This window comes from Magnolia sinica, chromosome 10 (genome assembly GCF_029962835.1).
Source record: "Magnolia sinica isolate HGM2019 chromosome 10, MsV1, whole genome shotgun sequence".
Classification (NCBI taxonomy): Eukaryota; Viridiplantae; Streptophyta; class Magnoliopsida; order Magnoliales; family Magnoliaceae; genus Magnolia; species Magnolia sinica.
In genome coordinates, this window is record NC_080582.1 from 17,710,961 (window position 1) to 17,721,139 (window position 10,179).

Consider the following 10,179-nt stretch of genomic DNA (forward strand, 5'->3'; position numbering starts at 1 on the left):
GATGGGCTGGATTTGTGAACCACATCTCAGCGGGCCCAAAAAATGATTATGAATGTTTTAATGGAGGGTAACCCCTCTCAACTTTTGTATGTGGTGTGGCCCGCAAAAGCCACGGATTGACTTAATTTTTAAGCCCTGATCCCACCATGGAATGCTGCATCTGACTGATGGGGTAGATGTTCGACATGCATCATGGTGGGGCCCACACAGATCGACCTCATGGAAAGTTCCCATGAGCTCGACCGCAGGGAAAAGGTTCCCATGAGATATGTTTGAGATATTTTTCATCATCTACAATGTGCCCCACGACTTGATGGTCTGGATACCGACAAAAAAGTGTCGCATAGGAGTAAGATGGGTCACAATCAGCATAGCTCGTCCAAAATAGCTCCCAAAAATGTAAGTTTTCAATCATCCAACCATCCTTACTGCCGATACTCTTGACTAATCTAAGGTAAGATTTAGTCGTTGGTTGATATTCTTAATCGACTGGCCCACCTATGACGTGCTAGTGCTAGTATGGGGCGGCGCACGCGGTTTAATGGTACAAAAGTCAAGCCTCCTCTATCAAGTACAATTTCCTGCCCTCTCATGCACGGACTTTGAAGCCATGATTTTGGATTTTCTTTAATTTCCACATTGACTTTGAAGTCATGATTTTGGATTTTCTTTAATTTCCACATTGACTTTGAAGCCATTCTTTGAAATTTGTTTTTGGGATTTTTTAACCAAACACTTCTTCCACGAAGAATGGTCTTTGGTGAGTAAAATGACTAAAATGCCCAAATTTATTTATGTATTTATTTTTAAAGAAATATTAGAGTCCATGGATTGTGGGCCCATTAGTGTGTATGCAACATCCAATTCCTCCAACTGGTGCATCCTTTACAATTGTGGTCTGGGAGGAAGATGGGTCCCTACTATTTTTAAAAAGGGGTGAGTTATGGTTGTGTCATATGGGAGCAGGCGGGTCAATGTTAGAGCTTGCACAAATGTCAACCATCAGATGGACAGTCTCGATAACTTAACAAGCACACACCACAATGGGTACTCGAACTCATGGTTGAAATTCTTGTGAATCTACCACTAAGCCATGAGTAAGGACCCATATATATACATGCAAGCTTATAAAGCTGCCAACAGATTGGGTTTGGGTTAGGTTCGGGTCTTGCCGTGTCAATTGCAAGAGCTGCAAATCAAGAATATCATTATTGCAAACACATTTTGTTATGTGAGAATCTGCAAATACCTTATTATTGAAGAGGGACTATGCAATAAGTACTCCTTGTTTTTTCAAATGATGATGGTCCACTAAGAAACATGGTTTTAAGTGCCAAGATTGGAACGATTTCTAGACTTTGGAAGGATAATCATGGAGAAGATTTCTATAGTCAGGAACATAGCTTCATGGTAAGATGATCTGGACAATCCATCTGATCTGCCTCAACATGGATATCTTGCTTCATGATCAGATGATATGAACAATCCATCTTGACAGGCCCCAACAGAAATAGCGGTCTGTCCAAAAATACTCGTGGGACCAATACTTTTTCTTTTCTTTTGCCAAGCAATGAATGTCCCAGTTGAAAGAAATTTGATTACGTTCCGTTTGCATTTGCAATGTGCAAAATGGAGATTTCTGACCCGGATTGCAATAACAGAGCATTTGACTGTTTACTCTTAGGCAATGATCTAGATATGTTCATTTCTCATTAACAGCTCCATATCTGTTTCTACCACACCCCTCATAGGGCATATGGAGGAGGGCTAAAATTCCCAAGTGGTATAGAAACTCCCTAAAAGAAAGAAAGAAAGAAAGAAAGAAAAAACAAACAAACAATCAAAATACAAAGTGTAGACATCCAAATACTATTTTAGGAGTGGATGGGTCAACATTACTGTGGCCTATCCACTCATCCATTTTAAAGAGAGTAGGATTCAGCGTATCAAACGTTGGATGTGATTTTCAACGTCAGAGCCTACACAGATTCAATAGACTGCCCTTCCTACAACCTGTTAGTCTTGGTCAGGAAAGTGCGGTTTAACATTAATTACCAAAGTCCATTCTCCTTTTCTTCATTAAATTCAATTTCCTGCTCTCATTCATTGACATTAAGCCACGCTTTGTTATTTTCTTCCCCTCTTACCTGCTTTAGAGTGTTATTTGGTGCACCCATCATGGATCCACCAACAATACAAATGTTTGCATGACTAGTGAATCAGGACCATCCATTAGGTGGGCCATTGAATGCAATAGCCTGTGATTAACGAAGCAGACCAATAGACTAATCTCAACCATCTGACCAATTGAAATCAACCGAGTCCTGCAATTGATATGCATGCCAGCTTATAAGGCCGTCAACAGATTGGGTTTGGGTGAGGTCCGATAATACCTGCACCAGAGTTAACCAGGTGCAGGTGCGGGTCCTGCCGCATCAGTTGCAATAGCTGCAAACACATTTTTGTTATGTGAGAATCTGTAAATACCCAATTATTGAAATGAGATTATGTAATAACCCCTAGTTTTATTCGTGGTAACATGATATGGACAATCCATCTGATATGCCCCAATACGGATATCTGGCTTCATGGTCAGATGATTTGCACTGTCCATCTGACTGGCCCCAACAGAGATGGCTGTCCATTAAAAAATACTTGTGGGACTAGTACTGTTTCTTTTCTTTTGCCAATCAATGAATGTCCTACTTGAAAGAAATTAGATTACAATGTTCTGTTTGCATTTGCAATGTGCAAAATGGAGATTTCAGATCTGGATTACAATAACAGAGCATCTCCCTGTTTACCCACAGGCAATGATCACCATATGTTTGTTTCTCACTAACAGCTCCATATCTCCTTCTACTGTACTGCTCACAGTGCATATATGGATGGCGGGCTAAAATTCCTAACTGTGATAGAAACTTTCAAAAAAAAAGAAAAAAAAAAGAAATGCAAAGTGTAGACATCCAAATGTTACTTTGGGAAGAGGAAAGGGCTATTATCAGACCATCCAAATACTAAATCAGGGATAATCAAACATACAAGCAATTGTTAACATTGACGAGCCTCCACAAACCATTAAAATGCCTAAAGTGAGACAGCATCACATCAAACATTAAATGAACTGTTTGTGCCAATCGAACTACATAACATATAACAAATGTTAGCACATGGTACCATATTGAAAGATCTGTAACAAGAAAAAAGAAAAAATAAAACCATAAATCCCGAAGTTACAATTAGAAAATATCATCGAAACATATCATCACCATCTAGTCACTGTTCCACCATTCTTCACTCCATCTAGTCACTTTGCATGTGCAGGTCATCACAATTTTTGCTGTGAGAAAAATGTATAGAAATCAAATTTTGATTAAAACCTGAAAATTGTATGCTAGAATTTGGTTGCTTAAATCTATAAAAGAAGTTGAAGCATATACCTAACTATAAAAGCTAAACATAGATAAAGCAGAGTGTTAAGTTCCTAGTGCATTCGGTCCAAGTGTCTTGATGCGCGTTTCAAGTGGTGCCAGCAGTTTGAGATCCAAACTTTGATTTGATAGGCTCTGCCATAGATGGAAGAAGCTCCAAAAATCTTACAGATTGAAGCACCTAATATGCCGATCGATATCCTACAAAGACAGGAAAATAATACATCAATTACCTAGGAAAAACACGGCTGAAGATTACATGACAACTCCCAATTAGATTTTCTTGGGTCATAACAAAAATAGAGAACTTCTAAAATTTTAGAAGTATTACTAACACAACAATTTCAGGCTCATCATGTGAAATTACTATATACATCCAATATGGGCTTCAAAGAATGGATTGAATGCAAACATATCCAAATGTATTGGCTCCTCAATGAACTCACTATATACAACAAAAACTACAATTTTGCAATTGAACATTATACGTATTGGAAAGACAACTATCATATGGGACCAAACAAAGTAAAAAACAATATGAAGTAAACATAAAACAGAGGTTAAGCTTCATGATCATCTACATGTAAATGCACATGCCAATAAGGAAAATGTGTGTGAGCTCTGGGCTTTCCATTACATGAGCAATGCGCAAGAATCAGGCTTTTGCTCCTGTAGTAGGGCACAATATGCAAAAGAAATGGATGAGTAGGGCACAATATACAAAAGAAATAGATGCTACAAGTTTTTTTTTCTTTTTCTGAACATCAATTTGTTTTGTAGACAGTGGTTGGCATGAGGGCTGCTAGCATGAATGAACCAAAACCATTCTTGATTAAGGCATTTCCTTGAAGAATTAGCATGAAGATTTCCATTTAAAATGATAATAAGAAAGCATTTCAGTAAAATTATAGAGTGATTCATGTTCCTAACGATGTATGGATACAAAATATAAAGGAATGAAGAAGTTAGCAGCAGTTGCCACATCAAGATTCTAAAGATTTGAAAAAGATTAAAATAGAATTAAAATTCATATGCTTATATTAACTTCAAGTAATAGGGAAATAAAAAATGATGAGGGGAAAGAAGTACACCAATGTAGCTCACAAGGAGAGGAGAAGTGAGTGATGAATTCAATGTCATCACTTCCTTTTATTTTCTATTGTTAAAGGAAGGTATATGCTTAATCATATGCCAATCTTCGAAGCCTAGAATTAAATTCTGGATCCATGCATGCTGCACATCCTCCTCTTGAAAAAAAGAAGAAGAAAAAGAAAAGAAAAAAAAGGCTTGAAAACTGGTAGAAAGAGGAACATACACTGTTGTTATTATGGCTGGAGGCGGTCCGGATCTAATTATGGCAGTGGTTATGGCCATGATGTTGGCAATGTCCTCGTCGATGTCAGAGAAGCTGATGATCAATTAGGTGAAGAGTTACTGGATCACGAATTCAATAAAATGGAGAAAACATGCCCAGTTCCATTGCTGAGATCACCCCAAGCGGATCTTCCTAAGGCCAGATGATGGTTATTGAAAATGATCAACTTGACTATCAAATCATGTCTGAGAAGATCATAATGATTACCATTGCTACAACCAAATAATGCCAAATAAACTGAGCATGTATTACACAACTAATTAAAATTGCATTTGAACTAGCAATCTAACATTCTTCTTTATTTTTATTTTTATTCAAGGAAACAAGATTAGTGAAAACAAAGTAAGGTGTGCTAGTAGAAGAAATCCAGTAATTGTTGCATCCTTATGCTGTTTCAAATTAAGCACATTTGTGCCAGTATAGTCCTTGCAGTCCTCAGATTGGTATATGCATTGATGAGCCCCACATAGGTGCAGATTTGGATTATCCAAAACATCCTTCTGGCAGGTCCTATTGTGAATGACCACAGTTCAAAATTCCAACTGACATGATCATCTTGACTATTTGATTGAAGGCCTTCAAGCAAATGGCAGAAAACAAAAATGGTCAACAGGGGAAATTCCATCATTGAAAAAAAAATAAAAATAATAATAATAAAAAACACACTAAGATTGTCCAATCATTGTGAATTTACATGTTGGTCCACCAAAGAAGGGTCAAATAGATCGATGATACAATGGGTTCATCCAACCATACAGCAACTTCTGCCCCATTTATGGAGCATTGAAATGCAGGACCTCTAGCATGATTAACATGAAAACTTTCCTGGTTGAGGCATTTCCTAAAACAATTAGCATGCAGATTTCCATATAAAAAAATAATCAAATGCTTTAGCAAAATAAAAATAGAAATTCATTTGACTATATACTTTTCTTTCTATTTCTTTTCTTTCTATCTTGACAAGTTACAAGTTTTTCATATGATTATATTAACTTCATGTACAGATTAACAATGAAATGAAAATGACGAGGGAAAATAAGTCTCACCAATGTAGCTCACAAGTATAGGAAATGCAAGTGCTTAGTTCAACACCACCACATTGTAATAATCGCCTACATCAATGGAGGGTATGTGCTGAATCTTATGCCAATCTTTCCTCTGCCTTCTCGAAGCATGGCTTTGAATTCTGAATGCATGGTGCAGAACTTCAATTTCTTAAAGGTAGTCACATGTTGTATTCCTTCTGGAAGCGTCTTCAAATCAGAGCATCCATCAATCCACAAGTCTAAAGGACTCGGCACTGATGCTTCCGCTGCTCTCCACTCTACTTCACCTAATCCTTCATAACACAAGTATTCAAGAAGCGGAAACCCATGGGCAGAACAAGACATTTCCTTTCCCTTGTATGCATTCTGTGCAATCTGAGAATGCAGAGCTTTTTCAGTTTCTTCAACAAAGCATGGGTACTGATTTCCACATCAAGATTTTAAAGGTTGTAAAACTGAGTAAATTCATATACCTATAATTTAAAACACAAATGATTATATCAAATTCAAGTATGGATTAACCCAGGAAACTAAAATGATAATGGAAAAGAAGTCTTACCAATTTAGTCACCCCAACGAGTAGAGATCAGAGTACTGAATCTGATGTCACCTCATTGACCATGTCAATGAAGGGTATGTGATGAATCTTTTGCCAATCCTCTCCCTCGTTTTCTCGAAGCCTTTCTCTGAATTCATCGGGCATGTACAGCAACTCCAATTTCTTGAGGGTAGTCACATGTTGCAATCCTTCTGGAAGCTTCTTCAAATTACGGCATGTATTGATCTCTAAATGTAAAAGACTTGGCATCGCACCTTCCTCTACTCTCCACTCCTCTAATTGATGCAACCCTTGAAGATGTAAGGATTCGAGTCGAGGAAACCCGTGTGTAGAACAAGCCATTTCCTTTCCCCTATATGAACTCCAAAGCAATCTGAGAATACGAAGGTTTTTCAGATTCTCTAACGTCACCAGTGGGTCTTGCTTTAAATGGGACCATGCCAAGGTAAGCTTGGTGAGATTTGTTGGGAATTCAGTAGACTCAGGAAGCTTCTCTAGCTCTCCTTCCAAACGCAACTTACTTAACTTGGGAAGATGTGAAAGAGGAGGTATTGACAATCCTATTGTTTCAAATTCATTGCCTAGTGTCACCACCGACAACGACTGGAGGCAGACCAAATTGGCAATTGATTCATACAATACCTCTGCATCTGCTTCCATAACTAAACCAATTCCTAAGTTTCTAAGATTGGTGAGCTTTCCCAAGCAACCCTGCATCCATTTGCCAGCCTTTACATATGATAGAGTCTGCAGGTTACCTAGATGCTCAAGCCTTGGATGCTCTTCTATCACTCCCCAGCGTCCAACATATCGCAGATATTCTAACTTGTATATGCCCTTCACTTGTAGATGTCTTAACTGTTGCATCTTCCCAATTGTGCCGGGTACTTCAATGTTATGATAAGATGTTATAAATAGAGTTTGTAAATTGGGAAGACTGCCTATGGATGATGGGAGGCTTTCTAAAGAAGTTTGGGTACACCCAAGGTATCTCAAGTGGATTAGTTCACCTATTTCCCTTGGTAGCTTTTCTATTGTTAAACCATGTAGATATAGCACCCTTAGCAACTTGAAACCTCTGTAGAGAAACTTCTCGTTCCCTTTGAAGCCACGCATCACCTTGGGTGTATATCAACACAGAACGGAGGTTAGGAACGGAACTACTTAAGCAACTTAAATTGTTATGGTGAATTGCAAGTCGACGGGCTGTAGATGCAGAAGGAGCATTCACGTTCCCACGGTGAACTTCGAGAAACTTACATTCCTTAGCTTCTGATATGGAGAGATCCCACAAAAGATCATGGATACGACAATGTTTAATACCCCCACTTGAATTTCTTCTTGCGACCTGAACCATGCTTCTCTGAATCAACTCCTTCAAACAATCTTCCCCAACCTCCTCCAATGTTTCTTCCCCTCTCGGTTGAAGTAACCCTTCAGCTGCCCACATTTGAATCAATTCCCTGGTGTGGAACTCATAGTCCTCTGGAAAATTGCCAAGGTAAAGAAAACATGCCTTCAAGTGATGGGGTAGATCATTATAGCTCAAAGATAATATGCCAAAGATTTTAACTTCTCCCTTGACAAATTGCCAGCTAATGGTCTTGCGTATATTCTCCCACTCTCTTGGTTCTTTCCTTGATAATAGCCCTCCGATTACAACAATTGCAAGAGGTAGACAATGGCATTTTTCCACAATCTGTCTTCCTAACTCCTCCAATTCCTGAGGGCAACCCCCATTTCGTCCTGGGAATGTTTTCTGACAGAACAATTCCCAGCTCTCTTCATTGTTTAGAAACCTCAATTCATGAGGCTGGCTTTGTACATCTGCATATAACGCTACATCTTTGTTTCGTGTGGTGAGCATGATCCTACTTCCATTATTCTTATCAGGAAATGCATCCTTCAAAGCATCCCATGCTTCCCCTTTCCATATATCATCCAATACTACCAAGTATCTCTTGTCATTCAGATACTCAGAAATCTTGTCCTTCAGTTCAACAACGTTAATTTTCTCCACCACCTCGAGCTCCTTGTCAGAGAGCACTGGCCAGCGTTTTACGATGGCCTGCAAAAGATCTTTTGCGGTATACTCTTGTGTTACAGAAATCCATGCATGAATATGGAAATGTTTCTTAATACTACCATTGTTATAAACTTTCTTAGTAAGAGTTGTCTTACCTAGACCGCCCATTCCAACGACAGATACAACACAACGCCGCAGCTCTCCCTTGGTCAACCGCACAACCAATGCCTCCAAATCCTTCTCAAAACCAACAAAATCTGGTTCTTGAACATTAGGAGAAGTGAGCCTCCATTCTTGGAGACTTCGACCTGCAGAGCTCGCCCCTTCTACCCTGCCTATGCCTTCGATGCCATAAGCTGTCCTCCTTTTGGAGATGTCATCGACTTTAAGTTTTATGTGTTTGATCTTTGAAGCGATCTTAAGGCGAGCTATCGACTCATGGATAATGAAAGAGCACCTCTTGATGGAGCACAATAATCGTCGTCGCCTCAAGGGTTCTATCTTCAAGAGAAAGTAATCAATGACGTCCTCTGTATCATATGCAACGCCACGCACGTCCCTCACCCACTTCTTCACTCTTTCATTTGCTTGTTGTTCTGCATCCGCATCTTTTAAGAAGGACTGCATCCACTCCAGTTCTGTTTCAATCCATTCGACTTGATCATGCAATCCAATCAAGGAAATAGCTTTCTGAATGAGCTCATCGCTGAGCTTTTCGACGAGGAACGAAACCACAGGCTTAGCAACAACTTCCATCTTTCTTCTCTCGTTTCTCTCACAAGAAAATTCAGATTGGAGATTCCTTCTACCACCTAGGTTGGACGTGTTTATATTTAGTCTTCAGAGCCCATCTCAAACTATTTTATTTCCTTCTTCTTCTTCTTCTTCTTGTTATTTATTTTATTTTATTTTTATTTATTTAAATTTTAAATTGTTTTTTCTCTAAAGAAAGTATGCTATTAAGATAGGGCTGGACACGAACCGAGTTAGCTCGCTCGATTCGACTCAAAAAACCTCAATTCGACACGGTTCGAAACTGAGTTCGAGCCGAGTAGAGCTGATTTTTTGAGCTCGAAAAAAATTTCAAACCGAGTTCGAGTTTGCCCAAGCTCGACTTGACTCGGATTGAACCCTGACTCAAGTCGAATTCGGATCGAACCAATTGGGTGACTCGGTTACTTTGGTATTGATGTTGCTCACCAAGTGTTCGATGAAATGATTCAACGAAGTGTCGGCTGGTGGCAAGGAAGGTATGTATATAAAACAAATACATTTTTACTTGATTTCGATGTTGCTTACAAGGTGTTTGAAGAAATATCTGTAAAACTGTTGCTGCTGTTTTACATACAGTGAGAGGTTGAAGGTGCAGTTCATGTGTTTGTGAAAATGCTGCATAGGCGAACTCGGCTCGATCTTGGCTCAAACTCGGCTTGAGCTGGCCGAGTTACTGAATGAACTAAGCCGAGCTGGCCAGTCAAGCTCGAAGATCGAGCCAAGCCGAGTTCGAGCTAAGATCGAGCCGAGTTGAGTTGTGCCCAGCTCAATTCAATTCGATTGGTGTACACCTCTAATTAAGAATTCATCAACGTTGATATATATATATATATATATATATATATATATATATATATATATATATATATATATATATATATATATATATAAAATAAAATTTGTGAGAAATGATAGGCACTTATTCTACAACGGTTATATATGGGGGGCCCACTATGGTGTGTATATAG

At 38.8% G+C, this 10,179-nt stretch overlaps 1 pseudogene; it reads right to left on the reverse strand.

Moving 5' to 3' along the window:
• Positions 1 to 2,996: 2,996 nt before the first annotated feature.
• LOC131258101 (probable disease resistance protein At1g58602) lies at positions 2,997 to 9,330 on the reverse strand (annotated as a pseudogene).
• Positions 9,331 to 10,179: the final 849 nt, after the last annotated feature.